The sequence below is a fragment of the Mustelus asterias genome, chromosome 7 (genome assembly GCF_964213995.1).
Source record: "Mustelus asterias chromosome 7, sMusAst1.hap1.1, whole genome shotgun sequence".
In the NCBI taxonomy this organism is placed as follows: domain Eukaryota; kingdom Metazoa; phylum Chordata; class Chondrichthyes; order Carcharhiniformes; family Triakidae; genus Mustelus; species Mustelus asterias.
Genome location: NC_135807.1, coordinates 58,822,698 through 58,845,572, shown reverse-complemented (window position 1 = coordinate 58,845,572; position 22,875 = coordinate 58,822,698).

Genomic DNA, 22,875 nt, shown 5'->3' with positions numbered 1-22,875 from the left:
CCTGCCTCTCCACTGTTTCCTTCGCTGCCCATTCCCCCAGAAACCAGTTCAACTCTCAGAACCCCACTATTGACAGCACTGACCCCACCTCTCAGACCGTCTCTCCCCCATTTAAGCTGCCCAATAGTCCCTCTCCCCCAACCAACCACAGGACTCCAAACCCAACAGTAAAGACCCTTCCCTCCATCCCACATCACTGCACCCTTCCATTCTCTTGCTACCCCCCCTCCTTGATACAGACAGTCTCTTCCTTCCCCAGTCAGTCTCCCTCTCTTCCCTGCTTTGCCAGCCAGCCACCCAAGTCCACCTCTGCTCCACCCTTACATCCTTTGCCCCTTTCCACCCTTTGCCAGGCCTCCCTCTCTTGCACCATACCACTCCTCTCAAACAGTCCTCTCTCTCTTGCACAGTGCCAGCCCTCTCTCTCACCATGCCAGACCACACTCTTTCTTCTTGCACCATGCGAGTCCTTCCTCTCTTGCACAGCATCAGCCCTCTTCTCTCTCTCCCTGCCCCGCCTTCCCGCGGCCGATCTCTGCCAGGCCACTTCCAACCCTATTCCCCCTCTCGCCCTTAGCCTGCCTCCCATGTCCAGTCTTCACTCCACCCTACTGTGTCCAGACTGCACCCAGCTTCATCTCCCAGCAGTTGATTTGTGTCAAATTGTGAAAAGACTCTAAGAAGGCCAAAGCAATGTCTACTCAATTTAAAGTTGTGAAGAAGTCAAGTTCACTCACTACATGCCACATATACAGGGGCGGCACAGTGGTTAGCACTGTTGCCTCATAGCGCCAGGGACCTGAGTTCGAATCCCGGCTTGGGTCATTGTCTATGTGCAGTTTGCACGTTCTCCCCGTGTCGGCGTGGGTTTCCTCCGGGTGCTCCGGTTTCCTCCCACAGTCTGAAAAACGTGCTGGTTAGGTGCATTGACCCGAACAGGTGCCGAAATGTGGCGACTAGGGGAATTTCACAGTAACTTCATTGCAGTGTTAATGTAAGCCTTACTTGTGACTAATAAATAAACTTTACTTTAAACTATACAGTTGTAAAAGTGAATGTTCTAACTTAATGACTGGTAGAGTAATTAAGTTGGAGGGGGACCTAATTCCGGTGAGGTGGCCTATAATGAGTTTGCATGAAATGCTATTGCATGTAAAGAGCTTCGTGACAGTGTTCACCGAGAAGTTCTGCCTGCCGTTCGAGTCCTGAGAGCAGATTTCCTAAAGTCCATTCTAACATTGGGAAACTGATTATTGGCCTCATGCCAAATAAGGTTCCCCTGCCCACCAAGCTTCCCACTGCTGGCCGGACTGGAAGATTCTACCAGCTGTGTGGATGATTCTTCGGAAAGTAAATTTGAAACCATGTGATGTGAATACTTCCAGTTTCACATTAGCTGGTGCTTGACAGTTACATAGATTAGCAAAGTTTCACTTTAATAACAAATCATTTCAAGATTTGGACACCAGCTTCCCATGCTGAAATATTCATTCTATTATCAGCAATTCTCTCAGGCGACCCTACTTGCTGTGGGAAATCAAGACTGGTGGTAATGACTTTGTTTTGACAACTCATCCAGAAGAACAGTGTTGGCTGAATGTGGCAGCCTCAATATCCACATTAGAAATGCGCGGATGTGAACTGAGGAACCAAGTTTTGCATATCATCAGTGACCAAACCACTGCCACACTGCTGTCAATCCGCTATTGTCTTTGCAGTACTTTAGGATTGCTCTAATTTAAAACTGTTATATGCCAGCAAATTATTTCATTTTGCTCATCATTTTACAAAATGCTCTGATTCTAACTTTATTAAATCAACTCTTTGGGGATGATTCCCACTGGGGACCTATGGAGTAAATTTTCATCATCAACCCTTATGATGCTGAGCTTTGAGCACCAGGATCACTTACGAGAAGTTAGGAATGTGCAACATGATTAACTCTTCACTAAAAGTAATGTGTAATTAAATTGTAAAACAGTGTACACAAATAATTTTTTGGTGAAATCTTGTTCCCTTCAGGTTGGAGGTTTTTTTTAATGCATTCATAGGATGTGGTCATTACTGACCAGGCAAACATTTATTATGCTCTTAAGAAGGTGGTGGTGAGTTACTTTCTTGATGTACGCACGCCCACAGTGCCGTTATGAAGGGAATTTCAGGATTTTGACCCAGTGACAGTGAAGGAACGTCATGTCAGGATGGGGAATGATGTAGAAGGGATCTTCCAGGTGAAGTTGTTCCCAAGCATCTGCTGCCCTTGTCCTTCTGGATGGTCATATTTTTTGGAGCTGCTGTCTAAGGAGATTTGATGAGTTCCTGCAGTGCATCTTGTAGATAGTACACTGCTGCCTGTGTGTGCTGGTATTGGAAGGAGCGAATGTTTGGTGGATGCAGTGTTAATCAAGTAAGCAGCTTTATCTTGGATGGTGTCATGCTTCTTGAGTGCTATGAAGCTGCACTCATCCAGGCAAAAAGAGGGTATTCCATCACACTCCTGACTGCGTCCTATAGATGGTGGACAGGCTTAGGGGAGTCAGGAGGAGAGTTATTCACCACAAGATTCCTAGCCTCTGACCTTCTCTTGTAACCACAGTATTTATATGGCTAGTCCAATTTCTGGTCAATATTGACCCCTGGATGGTGATCATAGGGGTTTTAGCAATGATAATGCTATTGAATGTCAAAGGCAATGGTTAGATTTTCACTTGCTGGTGATAGTCATTACTTGGCACCTGTGTGACGTGAATGTTATTTGCCACTTGTCAGCCCAGTCCTGGGTATTGTCTAAGTCTTGCTGCATTTGGATATGGACTACTTCAGTATCTGAGAAATTGTGAATGTTGTTGAATATTATGCAGTCATCAGTGAACATACCCATTTCTGATCTTTATGAGGGAAAGAAGGTCATCGGTGCTTGATAGCACTGTAGATGAACCCTTCTATCACTACTAACTATCGCGGGTAGACTGATGAGGCAGTAATTGGCCGGGTTGGATTTGTCCTGCTTTTTGTTTACAGGACATACCTAGGCAATTTTCCACATTGCTGGGTAGATGCTAGTGTTGTAGCTGTACGTACATAATGTCAGGGCCCATAGTCTTTGCAGGGCCCAGTGCCTTCAGCCGTTTCTTGATATCACACGAAGTGATTTGAGTTGACTGAATACTGACATCTATGATGCTGGCAACCTCCGGAGGAGGCCAAGATGGATCATCCGATTGGCACTACTAGCCGAAGATTACTGTGAATGCTTAACCTTACCTTTTGCATAGATGTGCTGGGCTACCCTATTATTGAGAATGATGACATTTGTGGGGAGCTTCTTCGTCCAATGAATTGTTTAATTGTCCACCACCATTCGACTGGATATGGAAGGACTGCCCAAGATTACATCTGATCTGCTGTTTGTGGGACCACATAGCTCTGTCTATCACATGCTTCTTATGCTGTTTGACATGCATGTAGTCCTGAGTTGTGGCTTCACCAAGGTAACCCCTCATTTTTAGGTATGCCTGGTGCTGCTCCTAGAATGCCATCCTGCACTCTTCTTTGAACCAGGGTTGATCCCCTGGCTTGGTGGTAATGGTGAGTGGTGATATGTTGAGTCATGGGGTTACAGATTGTGGTTGAGTGCAATTCTGCTGTTGCTGTTGGCCCACAGCACCTCATGGATGCCCAGGTTGGTGAGGACGAGGTCAAGTATATTTTTCCCTCTTGTTGGTTCCCTCGCTACCTGCCACAGACCCAGTCTAGCAGTTATGTCCTTTAGCACTCAGCCAGCTCAGTCTGTGGTGGTGCTACTGAGCCACTCTTGGTGATTGTAGACCCCCACCCAGAATACACTCTGTGCCATTGCCACCCTCAGTGCTTTCTCCAAGTGGTGTTCAACATAGAGGAATACTGATTCATCAGCTGAAGAGCAGGAGTGGTGGGAAAGTGGTAATCAGCAGGAGGTTTCTTTGCCCATGTTTGACCTGATGCCATGAGACTTCATGGGATCCAGTGTCAATGTTAAGGACTCCCAGGGCGACTCCCTCCCCACTGTATACCACTGTGTTGACACCACTGCTGGTCTGTCCTGCTGGTGGGACGGGGATAGTGATGACAGTATCTTGCTGACTCTAAGTTAAGGTATAATTCCATGAATATTACAATGCCGCTCATCTGTGGGACCTCCCCACATTGACACAAGCCCCCAGATTTAGTAAGGAGTCTTTGCCGGGTTGACACAGCTGAGTTTGCCATTGCTGTTCCTGGTGCCTAAGTCAATGCCCAGTTGTCCTTCCTGTCTCATCAGTTTCATTCTTTATAGACTTTATGGTTTGATACCACTGAGTGGCTTGCTAGGCCAATTAGAGAGAATTTAAGAGTGAACCATAATACTGCGGCTTTGGAGCCACATGTAGGCAGACCAGGTAAGGATGACAGATTTCATTCCACAAGGGGCATTTGTTAACCAGATGGGCTCTTATGACAATCAACAATGGTTTCATGGCCTTTGTTAGGCTTTTAACTCTTAATTTTAATTGAGTTCAAATTCCATCATCTGCCATGGTTTCTGGATTACTAATCCAGTGACAATACCACGACACCACCATCTCCCCATAAATTTCAGGAAAAGGTGACTTGATGTAGATTGGGCCAATTTAAACCGATTCATTCTGTTTTGGATAGCCTCCATGCCATTTTTATCCCAACTAAGATAAATGAATTGAGCACAGACCAAGGGATTGAGCCTGAGCCCTTTCTTGTTTGAACAGTTAATTCTAGTCATTGATTAGTTGTCTGTGTAGTTTCTACCATAAAGATGAAGAATTCAATAGCATGAAGATGAAGGATCTCCCTTGAAATATCAATTTTTACACTCCTAAGCATTGACTGAATGTTATACATTTCCAGAATGTTATGTCTTTATTTCAACTTTCTAAGATTTGAGGTCTTTATATTTCAAGCATCTTTAGGGAAGGCGCCATTGTTCCTTAGGTACGAGAAAGAGATTTTCACATGTTGATTTTCCTATTTAAAAATACAGAAGCATGGATAATGGCAGCCTTTAATACAATCTACTGATTTTCAGACAGGTAAAAAGAGCTATGCTTGGAGAAAATACAATTTTTTTTTAGAAAACCCAGCTTCCAGTACTCTTCCATCAATTATCACCCAACCAACATAGCTGAAGTATTCATGCAAAAGCAAAATACTGTGAATGCTGGAAATCTGAAATAAAAATAGAAAATGTTGGAAATACTCTTCAGGTCTGGTGGCATCTGTGGAAAAGGAGTCAGGGGACATAATTTAACTCTTCCCCCCCACCGCTCCCTAAGTGGGTTTGAAGATGTGGGGTTTGAGGTTGGGTACAAGGATGCAGCAATGAGATCCCGCTGTAAGATCTGCCATGAGGGACGGGACAGCCCGGCAGGAAGCCGAAACCCCCCCCTCCCCACATCCTAACAAGCCTCTGCCTGCAACACCCCCCACCCCCCCCACCCCCCCCCCCCCCCCCCCACCCTCATACCCACCAGATCCAAAGATACATCACCATTCCCTCCCTTTGGTCTTACTGTACAGTTGTCAACATTCCTTGCGGCATTTTGATAGCCCTCTGATTGACTGGCAGCTCCCGAGGCCAGAAACACTCTGTTGGGGGTCTAATCAGACGGAAGACCCAATGTTGCCCAGGGAAGTGTCTGATTAGAATGAAGTAACAATGAGTCTCCCGGAGAAAAGCGTCCAGGGGCTCTCATCAAAGCTCCAACCAGTGGGTGAAATCTCTGTCACTCATCATAAATCCTGGCCAGTCTTTCTGAGAAAAGGTCAGTGACCTGATATTCTGTAAATGCTAACAGACCCGCTGAGCATTTCCATCATTTTGGATTGTATTTAATTGTCTCTAAAACACTTTGAGGCACACTGAAGCCATGAAAGACATTATATCAAAGCAATCTTTCTTAAATGCCAAATTAGAAATGCCCAATACAAGTTGACTTGCACAGTTGCTTAAATTAGTGGCTATGCTGCGATGCTTCAGACTTATTACTCAAAGAAATGGCAATGTTAAATGTAATTATCTTGCTTCCAGCTAAACTTCCAAATGTACTTCCATCCTCGCAGGGCTTTTTTTATGCATTTGAAATTTGTTTTGGCTATTTTAAAATTTCAGTTTTAATAACTAATGTGACATTTCAAAGTTATTAGCTATTACCGTGAGTTGCAGTTTTCAACTGCACCTGAGAGCATTAAAGTTTTGAATAGATGGCCTATTTTTTTAATTTTAATGGCTTTAATATATTTTCTTATTGCTATTGGATCTCCCTTGACTATGTTAATAATAAATGAACAGTTGCGCTGGTGCATTGGGGTTGTATGAGGGGATAGTTTGCTATTGTATTCCACCAAGCAGCTCAGCAAAACCTATTTTGTGATACATTGCAATAACAAAGTTGTTCTTTCTTTCATGGAGCACTTAAACAGACACCAAGTTTTGCAATAGGAAAGGCGCACCTTATAGTGTCACTGGTGGAAAGCATGTTGATGGTAATTAAATAAAACTTCATAATTGTAGTCAACTCAAAACTAGTTACAGTCTTAAGGTTTTTAAAGTTTATTTATTAGTGTCACCACTGTGCCACCGTGCCATCAGACAGGGAATATTGGGAAGGGATGTGGAAAAGTATCAAGTGTTGGGAAGGGTCAAAAGAGTTCAAGCTTTATAGAGAGTAATTTGCTGCATGTTGTTTAGGAGTTAGGTCGCATGGCACAATGGTTAGCACTGCTGCCTCACAGAACCAGGGACCCAGATTCGATTCCCGGCTTGGGTCACCGTCTGTGTGGAGTTTGCATGTTCTCCCCATGTCTGCATGGGTTTCCTCCCTCAGTCCGAAAGACGTTTGGTTAGGTGCATTGGCCATGCTAAATTCTCCCTCAGTGTACCCGAACAGGTGCCGGAGTGTGGCGACTGGGGTATTTTCATAGTAACTTCATTGCAGTGTTAATGAAGTCTACTTATGACACTAACAAATAAATTTATAAACTTATCAGCCGTAATCTCATCAAATGCAGAATTGGATTGATGGGTTAAATGGTCAACTCATGTTCCAGTGAGAGGCTATGGAATTAAGTTGGGTACAAACTGTAAACTGGAACTAGGATCACAGGAGATGATTAACTGGTGCCAATTCATTGTATTGCTGACAGCACATTGAATAACGCAGAGGGTTAGTTCATTTGCAAACACTCAAACATGGAGGAGGGTAACAATGTTGCCTTCTTTTCACTAACACAATAAAGAATAATACAAAAAAAGAAATATTTACAGGTCAAAGACCACAGAGAAAATAATTATTGTTTCATGCACGCCCAGAGTCCAGAATCAAAGTCCAATGGTGTATTCCTTCACAGAGACTGGTAGGCTGAACTGATACTGGATAATTCATTTTTCCAGCAGAGTTGACTTCCACAATGAGATTGACCCATCTCTGTGTGCCTGCCTTTTAGGCGATGGTACAAAAGCTTGAATAGAAACAATGGAGATGAGGCCAGGCATTCATATCTGGACCGAGCCCCCTTTCTGTATTGCTGCTTAGCAGATGGAAAAAAGGTAGATGGAGGTTTGAAGTACAGCAAGATAGTACAACTGATTTTCCCAGCTAGTTGTTCATATCACATGATTCCCAATTCTCAACACCACCATTGACGAAGGAACTGTATTTATCACTTGGGTCTCCGAGGTTGCTAAATGTTCCAGCCATTAAGAATTGAAAGGATGGTTGCAGGGCTCTTTGTCCTAGCAGACTCCAGGGCTGGAATTCTCCCAAAAATATTCTAAGTGCCGAATTCATGTAAAAACTGGAGTAAATCCCGCTGTTTTTTTAGCGGGATTTTCAAAATGAATCTCCCACACTCTGAGTACTGCAGAGTGCGCTGGCGAGATTCACACTGAAACTCAGTGAGCAGGGCCTATTCCCGCTGAAGAGGCCGGCAGCAAGGTGCTGAGCGGGCCACTGTGCATGTGCTGATCTGTCAGAGCGGAGATCGCGCATGTGCTGTAGCCCCACACTGCCAGCCTCCCGATCACTGGCTAGCTCGATCGCTGGCCAGCACAGCAACCCGCCACCACTACCCCTCCGATCCCCCACTCCCCGATCGCTGGCCTCCTGGACTTCTCTGGGCCTGCTCAGGCCCCCTCCATCCCAGCCCACCTCATTATCCGCAACCTTCCCGGCAGTCCCGATCTCCTCGGTATACCCCCGATGGCCAGCCCCGATCTCCTGTACCGTCCCTCTGCCACTGATCACAATGCAGAGTGACAGCGAGACCCCTACCTGCACCGATCTCACTCCCCATAGGCCCACCAATAGGGCTCTGGCCCCATCCTCTTGGCACTGCCTGATGCCCAGTGGGCTGAGCCAATATGCCCCTTGGGCAGTGCTGGGAGCTAGGCTGGCACTGCCAGGCTGGTAATGCCCAGGGGGCATCCCCTTACCCTCAACCCCCTGGCGGGGGCCTCCATGGCCTCCCTTCACTCCAGCAGGGTCGGGCTGCCAGCTCCCTGTTAGGGAGCTGTTGTAAACCCCGCTGGAGTGAACCACTCCTGGCAAGGGAGGGGAAGAGACTAGCAGGCCCGGAGACTTCAGTCCTGGGCCCACTAATCATATTTAGATAGGGATTTCAATATTCAAATCAGCTCCGTGTCAATTTACGGCATGGGGCTGATGACGGCGGAAATCCCGGCTCCGGAGATGCGCAGAGGGGCTGGGAGAATTGCCCTCTAGTTGGCCAACCTGGGTTCTGAAATGCAGGTAGCTTTGTGTAGTTCCATTTGAACTTGGTCTCTGAAGTCCACAGGAGGATTGTTCAGGTCACTTCAAAGATAACTGGGTACCAATTTCTTTGATAATGCCAAATAGCCCCTTTTATTCAGGGTCGCAGACAGACATAGCTTTAGCCGTTTTTTAAAAAGTCGTCATCTCTTTAAAATTTTTTAAATTAGCTGTGAGGCTATATATTTTATAAAAACATAAAGGGTGAGGCCTTAGCCCCATTGCACCAGTCAGTGGAAGAGGAAGAAGAAAACAGTGAAAATAGTCAGCAGATACTGTCATTCAATCTTAGAGCCATAACCTCTTAGAGGTGAGATGCTGAGGCTACCTCCTGTGTATTAAAACTTCCACATTACCCTGTAATTTTCAAGTTTGCTGACGACACCACCGTAGTGGGTCAGATGTCAAACAATGATGAGACAGAGTACAGGAATGAGATAGAGAATCTGGTGAACCGGTGCGGCAACAATAACTTCTCCCTCAATGTCGACAAAATGAAGGAGGTTGTCATCAACTTCAGGAAGCGTAGAGGAGAACATGCACCTGTCTACATCAATGAGGACAAAAAAGAAAGGGTCGAGAGCTTCAAGTTTTTAGGTGTCCAGATCACCAATAACCTGTCCTAATCCCTCCATGTTGACACCATAGTTAAGAAAGCCCACTAATGCCTCTACTTTCTCAGAAGACTAAGGAAATTTGGCATGTCAGCTACGACTCTCACCAACTTTTACAGATGCATCATAGAAAGCATTCTTTCTGGTTGTATCACAGCTTGGTATGGCTCCTGCTCTGCCCAAGACCGCAAGGAACTACAAAAGGTCATGAATGTAGCCCAATCCATCACACAAACCAGCCTCCCATCCATTGACTCTGTCTACACTTCCTGCTGCTTCGGCAAAGCGGCCAGCATAATGAAGCACCCCAGAAATTCTCTCCTCCACCCTCTTCCTTCGGGAAAAAGATACAAAAGTCTGAGGTCATGTACCAACCGACTCAAGAGCAGCTTCTTCCCTGCTGCCATCAAACTTTTGAATGGACTTACCTTGCATTAAGTTGGTCATTCTTTACACCCTAGCTATGACTGTAACACCATATTCTGCACTCTCTCGTTTCCTTCTCTATGAACGGTATGTTTTGTCTGTATAGCACGCAAGAAACAATACTTTTCACTATGTTAGTACATGTGACAATAATAAATCAAATCAAACATAACACAGTAATTTTACTGTATAAAATTAGTTTGGAGTTACAATGGCAGAGTGGTTAGCACTGCTGCTTCACAGCACCAGGGACCCGGGTTTGATTCCAGCCTTGGGTGACTGCCTGTGCGGAGTTAGCATGTTCTCCTCATGTCTGCATGGCCTGGCAAATCCTCCACTGTACCAGTAACGCCAAACCAGGGTATCAACCCTGGTTCAATGAAGAGTGCAGGAGGGCATGACAGGAGCAGCACCAGGAATATGTAAAATTGAGGTGTCAACCTGATGAAGCTACAACACAGGACTACTTGCTCCAAACAGCATAAGCAACAATCGATAAAGCTAAATGATTCCATAATCAATGGATCAAATCTAAGCTCTGCAATCCTGCCATGTCCAGTTGTGAATGGTGGTGGACAATTAAACTCACTGGAGGAGGAGGCGCCACAAATATCCCCACCCTCAGTGATGGGAGAGCCCAGTCCTCCCGTGCAAAAGCTAAAGCTAAGATTTGTAACAATCTTCAGTCAGAGGTGCTGTGTGAATGTTCCATCTTGGCCTTCTTTGGCAGCCCCCAGCAACACAGATGTCTGTCTTCAACCAATTCGATTCAGCCCACGTGATATCAAGGAGCTGTTAAAGGCAATGGGTACTGCAAAGACCTAACAATTGTACTGGCGACTTGTGTTCCAGAACTTGCCACATCCCTTTGTAGTACAGCTGTAACATTGGCAATGTGAAAAAATTGCCCAAGTATGTTCTGTATGTAAGGAGCAGGACAAATCAAATCCAAGCAAATACCATCCCATCAGTCTAAGCTTGATCATCAGTAAAGTGATAGAAGGGGTTAACAACAGTGCCAGCTTTCAAGTGGCACATGCTTAGCAATAACCTGCTCACTGATGCTCAGTTTAAGTTCCACCAGGGCCACTTAGCTCTTCACCTCACTATAGCTTTGAGAACTGCCTTTGACATCAAGGCCATGTATGACCTAGTGGTGTCAAGGAGCCCTAACAAAACTGGAATCCATGTCGCAATTCTGGGTCGTGACACTAGTTTCCAATGAGGATCCAAAACCTGGAACTTGAGCACTGAAATAAAAGCAAAAGATTGTGGATGCTGGAGGTCTGAAATAAAAACAGAAAGAGTCATATTGAACTGGAAGCATTAACTCTGTCTCTCTCTCTCTCCACAAATGCTACCTGACCTGCTGAGGTTCTCTACCATTTTCACTTGGAGCTTGAACGTCTCCAGCTGACGACACTTCCTGTGCTTGTGGTTGCTTAGGAGATGAGAAGAGTTCTGGCATTTTCCTCACAAAACATGATTGGCATTCTGTAGGATTGAGGTACCTAACCATTAACTATTAACTAATTATTAATTATTGACTATTGACTAATTTATCAAGAATAGACTTAAGACTTAAAAAGAACAATCACTGATCTGTTTCTTTCCTTGTGCTGTAGTCACTTTAGGTCTTTTTTATTTTTACCTCACCTCCTAATGTTCTGACCAGCAATGACCACTGCCTCAGCAATGCCCACCCTAGAATGCTCCACTGGGAGGCAGGACTTGTTCCAGAAGGCTAAGGATGTCAGCAACGACCTGCTGTGTGAGCCTGAGCTTCCTGTGACACTGGTGCTCGGATCTAAGGAGAGAGATGATCTTCTCTCTGCCTGTAGATTGTTCAGGTTTCACCTGCTTCAAGCTAGATTTTCTTTCCATCTCCTCTATCCTGTGACAGAGCGAGGAGAAGGCACCTGGTGTTGCTGTTGATGCCACTTCTGCTGCTGGTGTTGCCCCTTCTCTTGTCCCTCATCAGAGGTTCAAGGTGCAGTTGCATAAGTTGCTCCCATGCTGTGGTGAAGACTGGTAATAGGGAAGTGCAGCTAAAGGTGAGTAATGTGCTTTCCACAAAGTTGCAATCATCTGTCAAGCAACGAAAGCACTCTCTGAGAAAATAAGTGCTTGAACTGCAGTCTCTCATCAGGCCGTGTTTGGAGCTCTTCAATGTAACTGATGAATGCTTTCCCAGCTTGTCAGTTGCACTCAAGAAGCTGTTCCAGCTCTTCACTTATCTTGGTGACATTGGCAATTTACTGACAGCTTGAAAAATACCTTGGCTGTGGAATTGAGACTTTAAGAAGTCCTTAAATGACTTTTTAAGTCTCTTAATTGGTTTCCCAACTGATCCAAGGGAGCTCTCTGCTCACCTTCAATCCTGTGAAACCTGGAAGAGAACGGGACAAGAGAACAGGATAATGTTGCAATCAGTTTTCCCACTAAGCTATGCAGCTCACAAGAACTGAAAAGATTTCGGGCAGGTCGTGCACAAATTAGCCTTTTTTAAGTAACACGTGTGTGGCCATGCAAAACAAATGAGCCATGCATTTAAACAAAATGCCAGCACACTCAAAAAATGAAGGACAGATTGTTAGAATCCTGACCAAATGTCATTTTTAGGGATTTAATTCCCCGCACACATGCAAACCCACATTTCCTTGCCTGAGAAAATTGCTCCCAAATTGTTAAAGTCAGAGTACTTCAACCAAAGTACTATATCAATGTAGCCAGTGCCTGGATTATCGTGTGTGAACCAATTCACAGTCTTGCGAATTGTGAATTCAAGGCATTATACCTTGAATTATGACGAAAGTTGTACCCAATTCAAAGTAAAAGCTCCACCAGAAGAAGCCGGTTACATGAAACCTGATCTTGGCCTGTGTGGATAATAAGAGTATTACAGAAAACAGATAACATTACAGCATTAAAGTAGCACTGGCATAACAGTATTAAGTTTACTGTGGCACTTTGGCAGAGGACAACTGGCAAATAACAGTGATACTAAGTGCTAAATAGTCAAATGTAATAAAGGAACAGCTGAGTAACATTTAGTTGGATACATGTGTAATAAGCAAGTGATTTCATTTCCCTCTGCAGTATTTATCACCTTCTGAACATATTGGTCAGATTTCAAAGTAGAAAAACATTAGCGAATAATTCCAAAGCTAATTAAATATATTTGCATTGTTGATGTATTTAGTTTTCTGTATCAATTTTAACCTTGTTCATAAATGGGTACCACTTAGTGAATTTCAAGTACAAAAATTCCTCAGAGACTGTCTCCAATTCCAATATATTCACATGGATTCCAATTAAAATTCCACCCTTCAGCTGGGATTTTGTCAACAGCCTGTTGTTCCTGACATCATAACCAGAAATATGCACCACTCACACTATGTCTCTTTTTCCCATTTCTCATCTGATTATAATTAAAATTCTAAGTGCCAGTGGCGTATGCAGAAAACATGCAATTCAGCGGCATGGGAAGCTTTTCTTTGGGAAACCCGCTGTTAGCTGACATTACGGCAGGTATGGATGGGTTATGAAGAAATCTCCTGGTAAAACAGGGCATTGGCACCCCATTTACCACAATAACCATTCACCCCCTCCACCACCAACACACAGTGACAGCAGTGTGTACACAGCAGCAACTCACCAAGCCTCCTTCGACAGCATCTTCCAAACACGTAACCTGAAGAACAGGACAGCAGATAAAGTTAAAGTTTATTTATTAGTCACAGGTAAGGCTTACATTAACTCTGCAATGAAGTTACTGTGAAATTCCCCTAGTTGCCACACGTCGACACCTGTTTGGGTCAATGCACCTCACCAGCACGTCTTTCAGGACGTGGGAGGAAACCAGAGTGCCCGGAGGAAACCCAGGCAGACATGGGGAGAATGTTCAAACTCCACACAGACAATGACCCAAGCTGGGAATCGAACCCGGGTCCCTGGCACTGTGAGGCAGCTGTGTTAACCACTGTGCTACCGTGCCACCCATGATACATGGGAACACTGTCACCTGTACATTCCCCTCCAAGTCACACACCATCCTGATTTTGAAATATATCATCATGTACCCTGTCAAGCCCCTTGAGAATCCTACAGCTCTCAATAATGTTGCCGCTCATTTTTCTAAACATCAAGAAGTACAGGCCCAACCTCACCTCATAAGAAAATCCCTCCATACCCAGGATCAACCCAGTGAACCTTCTCTGGACTGCCTCCAATGCCAGTATTTCATTCCTTAGATAAAGGGATCAAAACTGTTCACAGCGTTCCACTGTCATTAACATAAGATTTATGTAGTTTTCAAAATTAAATTTAACCTGTAAATATTTTACATTACATTGGTTTCACTTTCACCATTCCTTTATGGTTTTTGAGTTCTCCTCTGAGGTAAATATTTACACTATTTAGGTCACTCATTATTTCCTTACCCCTGAACTATGTCACCTCTCAGCCTTCTCTGTTCCAAGGAAAACAAACCAAACCTTTCCGATCTTTTTTTGAGGCTAAACTCCTCCGATTCTGGCAACTTCCTTACAAATTTCCACTTCACTGCCTCCAGCAAAATCATATCACCAGAACTTCACACTGCTCTTAAGCTGCGGTCTAACCAATACTGTTTGCAGTTCCAGTTTAATCTCCCTGCTCTTATATTCTATGCTTTGGCTAATAAAAGAAAGCATGCTATATCCTTCTTAAAAACTTTATTATCCTGTCCTGCTACCTTTTAGGATTAGTGGAAATATACACCAAGGCAACTCTGCTTCCCCCATACTACTCAGCACCCTCCGACTTATTGTGTATTCCCTTGCTTTGTCGCACCTCCCAAAACGCATTAGCTTGCATTTTTCCAGACTGAATTCCATTTTCCACTTTCTTCCCAATTAACCAGACCATGTATACCTCCGTACAGTCTGCAGCTTTCTTCCTCACCATCAACCACACAACCAATTTGTGTAACATCTGCATACATGTTTATCATGCCCCCTTTATTTCAGTCTTAATCATGAATATAAACTATTAAAGCAAAGAGTGAATGCTGAGCCGTGCTGAATCTCACTGGTAATAGCCTTACTAGCAAACGCATCCACCAACCATCACCCTTTGCTTCCTGCCACAGATCCAATTTTCCACTCTCCTAACTTGACTCTGTTTTTCTCACATCCAATCATATTCCACAGATATTCATGACTCTTCTGTTGGTCTCCAATATTCTAACATTTTGCAGTTTGCTGGCTCCAAACATCACCATGTACCCAAACATCACCATGTACCCAAATATCACCATGTACCCAAACATCACCATGTACCCAAACATCACCATGTACCCAAATATCACCATGTACCCAAACATCACCATGTACCCAAACATCATCATGTACCCAAACATCACCATGCACACAAACATCACCATGCATCCAAACATCACCATGCACCCGAACATCATGTACCCAAACATCACCATGTACCCAAACATCACCATGCATCCAAACATCACCATGCACCCGAACATCATGTACCCAAACATCACCATGTACCCAAACATCACCATGTACCCAAATATCACCATGTACCCAAACATCACCATGTACCCAAATATCACCATGTACCCAAACATCACCATGTACCCAAACATCATCATGTACCCAAACATCACCATGCACCCAAACATCACCATGCATCCAAACATCACCATGCACCCGAACATCATGTACCCAAACATCACCATGTACCCAAACATCACCATGCACCCAAACATCACCATGTACCCAAACATCACCATGTACCCAAACATCACCATGTACCCGAACATCACCATGCACCCAAACATCACCATGTACCTAAACATCACCATGTACCCAAACATCACCATGTACCCAAACATCACCATGTACCCAAACATCACCATGTACCCAAACATCACCATGCACCCAAACATCACCATGCACCCAAACATCACCATGCACCCAAACATCACCATGCACCCAAACATCACAATGCACCCGAACATCACCATGTACCCGAACATCACCATGCACCCGAACATCACCATGTACCTGAACATCACCATGTACCCGAACATCACCATGTACCTAAACATCACCATGTACCCGAACATCACCATGTACCTAAACATCACCATGTACCCAAACATCACCATGTACCTAAACATCACCATGTACCCGAACATCACCATGTACCTAAACATCACCATGTACCCAAACATCACCATGTACCTAAACATCACCATGTACCCAAACATCACCATGTACCCGAACATCACCATGTACCCAAACATCACCATGTACCTAAACATCACCATGTACCCGAACATCACCATGTACCCGAACATCACCATGCACCCAAACATCACCATGCACCCAAACATCACCATGCACCCAAACATCACAATGCACTCTCTTCACCTCCACCCTTCACCAAAATGGTCTGAGAGCTCACCTTTTCTTCTGAGGCTAGAGACCCAATCAGTTTTCACCAACCACAATCTTCCCCCATCTAGCTGAGCTTGTTCTCACATTAGACAACTTCTCCTACAATAAGAACAGAAGGAATAGGATTAGAGGTGTAAAGTCTGACATCAAGGAACCCGAGCAAAACTGGAGTCACTGGCAGTCACTGTGTATGATTCCACCCTCTGCTGGTTGGAATCATACACAGCACAAAGAAAGATAGCTGTGGTGGCTGGAGGTCAATCATCTCAGTTCCATCACCGCAAGAGTTCCTCAGGGTAGTGTCCTAGGACCAACCATCTTCAGCTGCTTCATCAATGACCTTCCCTCCATCGTAAGGTCAGAAGTCGGGATGTTTGTTGATGATTGCACGATTTTCAGCACCATACGCGACTCCTCAGATACTGAAGCAGTCCATGTCCAAATGCAGCAACACCTGGACAATATCCAGGCTTGTGCTGACAAGTAGCAGGTAACATTCAGGCTACACAAATGCCAGGCAATAACCATCTCCAGTAAGACAGAATCTAACTGTCGCCCCTTCATATTCAATGACATTACCATTGCTGAATCCCCCCCACTATCAACATCCTGGGAGTTAAAGTTGACCCGAAACTGAACTGGACTAGTCATATAAATACTGTGGCTACCAGACTGGGTCAGAGGTTAGGAATCCTGCAAAAAAAAACTCACCTCCTGGCTCCCCAAAACCTGTTTAACTTCTACAAGTCAGGAGTGTGATAGAATACTCCCCACTTGCCTGGATTGGTGCAGCTCCAACAACACTCAAGAAGCTCAACACCACCTCAGACAAAGCAGCCCCCTTGATTGGCACCCAATCCAAATAATCATTCCCTTCACCACCAATGCACAGTGACATCAACATGTACCATCTATAAGATGCATTGCAGGAACTCACCAAGGCTCCTTAGGCAGCACCTTCCAAACCCATGGCTGCTATCATTTAGCAGGATAAGAGCAGCAGATGCATGAGAATACCAACACATGGAAGATTACCACCTCCCACTCCGCCAAGTCACACACCTCACTGACTTGGAAATCTATCACCATTCCTTCATTATTGCTCGTTCAAAATCCTGAAACTCCCTCTCTTACAGCACTGTGGATGTACCTAGATCACATGGACTACAGTAGTTCCAGAGGCAGCTCACTGTCATCTCTCAAGGCAATCAGAGATGGGCAAAAAATATTGACCTAGCCAACAATACCCACGTTCCATGAATGAATTTTAAAAGAAGGCAGGTCCACGGCTGCAATGAAGGCAATGATATGTGAAGCCCAGCAGACAGGAACGCCTACCTCAGTTTACTGGGTTATCAGTCCAGTTTTAATGACGAAAGTCAGCCCTCAAAATTCACAAACACCTCATTTTCCAATGGGAAAAGCACTCTAATGCATCTCAACAATTAAACAATACTGATCAATGTAATGGTCAACTTGGCTTTGCAGGGCAGAGGCGTATAATCAATAATTGCAGGAAAAAACATTGATCTTACCATAGAGGATCTAACTATTGATACTGATTTTTTTTTTGTAATTCAAAACCTGTCTTTAAAAGAATTGCCGGGGTGTGTGGCTTTTTTTTTGTTCCCCGCATGGAACAGAGGTTCCCCTATGGTTCATGCCTCCACTGAGAGGCAGTGAACCATGACTATTTATTGAAGGGGCCTGAATCCACTAAAACTGTGGGAGGTTTAACAATCCCAACTTTACAATGAAGCTGGCAACGGCGGAAGGGAAGTTAGGCTACATCCTTATTCTGCACAGCAAAGTTTTCTGGAAACAGGAATGGGAAGGGGAATGGGAATCTTGGAATTAGGTTTCACCAGACTTTTTAAAAGGGTCCTCAAGTCATCTCAACTTGGTGAAAATTTGGATCCTGAACTCTGTTTCTCTCTCCACAGATGCTGGCTGACTTGGTGAATATTTCCCACGTTTCCTGTTTCAATTACAGATTTCCAGCATCCACAGTATTTTGCTTTTGTACACCATGAAAATGTACATTGTGAGATTCTCCAGGGAGTAGGTTAGGTCCATTGCAATGTCTGTGGTAAGTCAAAATACCACAATAACAGTGAGCTGCTGACATCACTAACTCAACCATTTGGACACTCAAAATTTTAGGGACTGGGATTAACTTAAAGGAGTCGTACTGTACACAACCCTTTTTGATTTCAGAACAAAAGGAGTTTACTCCTTGGAAGAATTTCAGCACCTTCGGTAAGATGTGTTGAAAGACACAGATCATTAAGATCCGCAGATGAAGCTGCCAATGTCTTTGGCAGACTTCATGCTGAGTGACATTGTTTAGCATGGAGTGACATAAGCCTGTAAGACCAGAAGTGCATTAGCAATGGCTATTGCAGTAAGTGCCGATATGGCCACGCCAAGCATGGGAACTCAATGCTTTCTCAGATTTAGTGATGTTCCTGGAGCTGACAGTTAGCTGCACCTCCTCTCATCCAACATTTTAACCACTTACTATCAGTGCTTGAGAGACACCGTGTTGGAAAATGCTGATAAAGTGGTTATCTTACATGGCTAGTAATCCAGAGATCTAGGATACTACAAATCTCACCAAGGCAAGTGAGGAATTTAAATTCAGTTATTCAAATAGGTCTGGAATTCAAAAAACTGGTAACAATAATGGTGACCATGTAACTACTGGATTGTTGTAAAGGCCTATCTGGTTCACTGCAATCCTTTAGGAAAGGAAATTGCTGTACTTACCTGATCTGGTCAAAATGTGACTCCAGACCATAACAATTTGGTCCTTGTTCCCCCTGAAATGACGGAACAAGTCACTCAGTTATCAGGAATATGGCCCACCACTACCTTGCCAAGTCAATGTCAAAAAATGCTGGTCTCACCAGTGATACAGTAAGAAGTTTAACAACACCAGGTTAAAGTCCAACAGGTTTATTTGGTAGCAAAAGCCACAGGTGTGGCTTTTGCTACCAAATAAACCTGTTGGACTTTAACCTGGTGTTGTTAAACTTCTTACTGTGTTCACCCCAGTCCAATGCCGGCATCTCCACATCATGACTCACCAGTGATGTAAGTAGCGAGTGCTCTGTTTGACGATCCAGCTGTTCTGGCACTTTCGCTCTTGCTCCATGTTGAATGGGGTTCCCTTGAACAGGGGACACAGCAACCAGCTATGTCCATCGCAAGGTGTTGGGGTTGGGGCGGTTAACACAAGAGTAGCAGCACAAGGCAGCACCATCAGCTCCAAGTCCCTCTTGTCAATTCGCACACCACCCAACTTGCAAGTACATTGGCCTTCCATCAAAACCGGGTCAAAATGGGTGGCGCGGTGGTTAGCACCGCTGCCTCACTGCGCCAGGGACCCGGGTTCAATTCCCGGCCTCGGGTCACTGTCTGTGTGGAATCTGCACGTTCTCCCCGTGTCTGCGTGGGTTTCCTCCCACAGTCCAAAAGACGTGTTGGTTAGGGTGCATTGGCCATACTAAATTCTCCCTCAGTGTACCCGACTGGGGGATTTTCACAGTACCTTCATTGCAGTGTAAACAAGGATAGGACCTGGGTGGGATTGTGGTCGGTGCAGACTCGATGGGCCGAATGGCCTCCTTCTGCACTGTAGGGATTCTATGAACATCCTGTGAATGAATAAAAGATACCCTTTGCACATCCAGCCATCACTTAGAAATGTTTTCACCTCATAGTCGTAATCAGTCTGCTAAGAGCCTCTAATGGGATTAAGCCACTTGGTACAAAGACCCTGTCATCACAGCTGTTATATTATGCGAGCTAATGCCTGGGTTTTACTGCATCTTAAAAGATAAATCTTATTTTTAAAAATTCACTTTCAACGACAAGGCAACCACAACAAGAGAGTGAGTGATAGACAATAGCTGTTGGACCCCAAAGCTTGTTCGCTCCCGTCATCTGGCAGAGAAAGCTTTGGAAAGCCCTGGAAAGGAGACCATGTTAGAATTGGGAGATGGAAAATAAGGAAGGTTGGTGTCATCTGCAGAATTGTACACAATTCCTGCTTCAAATACATCTTTACCTGTGTATTAACCAGCAAATCATATCATGAAACTCCCCTGTCATTCCTTCTACTGAAAATTGCATGAGAATTCTGTCAGCCAGGTGAATTACAGATAAAAGTCTACCAGGTTGTTTTTGCTCCTCATGCGTCCCATACTGCTGCGTGGCTCTCCTGACAATTTACTTGTGGAATTTCACAGCAAGTACAATTCCCACACAACTGTCAGGGTCAGATTCCAATGGATTTTCAGGCCTCCATTTTAATATAGGTCTCAACATATTTCTAGGTTAGTCAGCTCCCATCTTTATAAAAGTCAATATGTAGAATTTTTCATAATTGAAACGAAGTGCTGTGGTAGGCGGGTTCCTCAGCACATTTCCCATTGCTTGGAACAGCAGGAAATCTTGCCTGATTTTGTGCTTCGAAGTTTATTAGTTATGCACTGATGCACAGCTCTGCAAATCACATGGCAGGTCGGGAACTGGTTCGATCATCCTGCCATTACTTAATGGGGTCAAAGTTTTGTGTCCCATATTTAAATACGGGGCGGCACGGTAGCACAGTGGTTAGCACTGCTGCTTCACAGCTCCAGGGTCCAGGGTTCGATTCCTGGCTCGGGTCACTGTCTGTGTGGAGTTTGCACATTCTCCTCGTGTCTGCGTGGGTTTCCTCCGGGTGCTCCGGTTTCCTCCCACAGTCCAAAGATGTGCAGGTTAGGTTGATTGGCCAGGTTAAAAATTGTCCCTTAGAGTCCTGAGATGCGTAGGTTAGAGGGATTAGTGGGTAAAATATGTGGGGGTAGGGCCTGGGTAGGATTGGGGTCGGTGCAGACTCGATGGGCCAAATGGCCTCCTTCTGCACTGTAGGGTTTCTATGTTTCTATGTTTCTATGGTTTCTAATACCATTCAAGCACACACATTTCACTCTCTCCGGCCCAGGTGTCTTTCAGGAGGCTTGGGGCCCTATTTTACCATTTTAATTCTAAATGCTGGGCGGACATGAACCTGGGAGTGTTTCAGATCCAACTTTTAGATCCATTCTCCGGCGCCCCCGTCCGCACTCTGCCTGCAAAAATATCAGCAATTCCGAATCGCGCTGCACCAGCGGGGCTTAATGCTCCGAAGTCCTGCAGCTCTGATCAGCGGCTCCAACTGCGCATGCGCAGAAAAAAAATGATAAAATGCTGTTCCCCTGCCACATCACTCCTGGGCCGGATAATGCCTCCCCTTGGCCCCCACAGACATTGCCCCACCCCCACAACATTACTGACCCCCTTATCCCCCCACCACCCAGACCGATTGCGGGCCCCTCCCCCCTTGCCCCCCACCGATCTCAGGCAGAGTGGCAGCGGACCCCCCTTCCTCCACACCGATCTCAAGGGGCAGAGAGCCATCGAATTCACCTCCCGCCCCCCCCCCAAACACTGATCTCAAGCAGAGAGCCATCGGACCCACCCCTCCCCCACTGACCTTAAGCAGAGAGCCGTCAGACGCTCGGCACTTACCTTCTCACGAACTGGAGCGTCTGAATTGGACTTTTGTGGAACATGTCTGTTTCGTGCCGATGGGTGAACACAATGGGAGAAGTGCCGGTAAGGTTGGGCGTGCAGCCCATTAAGTCAATTTAAATGCATGCGCCCATTTCGGGTGCGGTCCAGATTGTGGCCATTTTCAGGCCTTGGTAAAGGGGGAACCAGCTTGGAGGTGGGCGCGGATCGTGCTAATCACCTCACACCCAACTTTATCTAGTTTTCATGCCGGAAAACAGGTGCAACTTGATGGTAAAATCGGGCCCCCGATGTCTGCACAGGGGAAGAAGAAAAAGAGTGCACCAAGGTTCAGCCACAACTCCATTGAGGGTTTGATAGGAGGATTACGCCGACATCAGGATGTGCTTTATCTGAAGGCTGGCTCTAGGAAGCACACCAGCCTTACCTCTCTGCCCCGGGAGGGAATAACCAGTCAGGCCAGTGCAGCTGGCAACTAACCCCGCAATACCATTCAGAGCGGGAAGAGGATGAATGATCACATCCACTTTGCCAACGTAAATTAACCTTCAGTTCATTCTAATCTCACACTGGCATCATCCAATTCAAGGGTTACATTCTTCAGGGATCACATACAACATTGTTGGGGGCGCATAACAGCACTGATTATCTCACAGGGCTGGGATCTAAATATCCATGGATGTGTGTCCTATCGAAAGGACAGGCAGATGGGCAAAGGGTGCGGGGTTGCATTGTTAGGAATGAAATTAACTCAGTAGCAAGAAGCGATATAGGATCAGAAAGCATAGAATCTCTGTGGGTAGAGTTGAGGAATAGCAAAGGTAAAAAGACCCTGATGGGAGTTATGTACAGGCCCCCTAGCAGTAGTCAAGATGTGGGGCAGAAAATAAATCAAGCGATAAAAAAGGCAATATTACAATAATCATGGGGGACTTCGATATGCAGGTGGACTGGGAAAATCAGGTAGGTAGTGGATCCTAAGAAAAG